Raw genomic sequence first — 578 nt, forward strand, 5'->3', positions numbered from 1 at the left:
GTGAGGGGACCCCCTTGGTTTTAACAATTTGAACAGCCATAACTCAACAAAGAGTTTCCTACTCAATACGCAAGCAGGTCTGAGAGATCCGCACATTGAAACAACTGAAGCTGCAAAAAGTTATTTGTTTGTGAAATCCCAAAATAGGAAAAAAATACATTATCTTAAATGAAAGTAAAAATCATAAGTATATATTTTTTAAAGTCAAGGTTTTCATAACAAATCTTCTCTGCCCACCCTCCAGTGGGAACATGGATCACTGCTTAGAACACTAGAACCTGATCGTCAGCATCACTGTGGCTTGTGTGTGTGTGTGTGTGTGTGTGTGTGTGTGTGTGAGAGAGAGAGAGAGAGAGAGAGAGATAGAGAGAGAGAGAGAGAGATTATGTATGGTGCTGGAATGAAGGAAATGTATAAGAAAATACCTGCTACTCCGTGATTTAACTTTTTCTAGAACTGGATTTCTTATTGCCCTCAGAGCAGTATTTCAATGTCCCAGAAGGAAATGAGGACAAAATGTAAAAACCAAGTTGTCCCAAACTAAAATTGACAACATTAAGGGTGGGGGAGGGGCGTGC

This window comes from Myotis davidii, unplaced genomic scaffold (genome assembly GCF_000327345.1).
Source record: "Myotis davidii unplaced genomic scaffold, ASM32734v1 scaffold441, whole genome shotgun sequence".
Lineage (NCBI taxonomy): Eukaryota > Metazoa > Chordata > Mammalia > Chiroptera > Vespertilionidae > Myotis > Myotis davidii.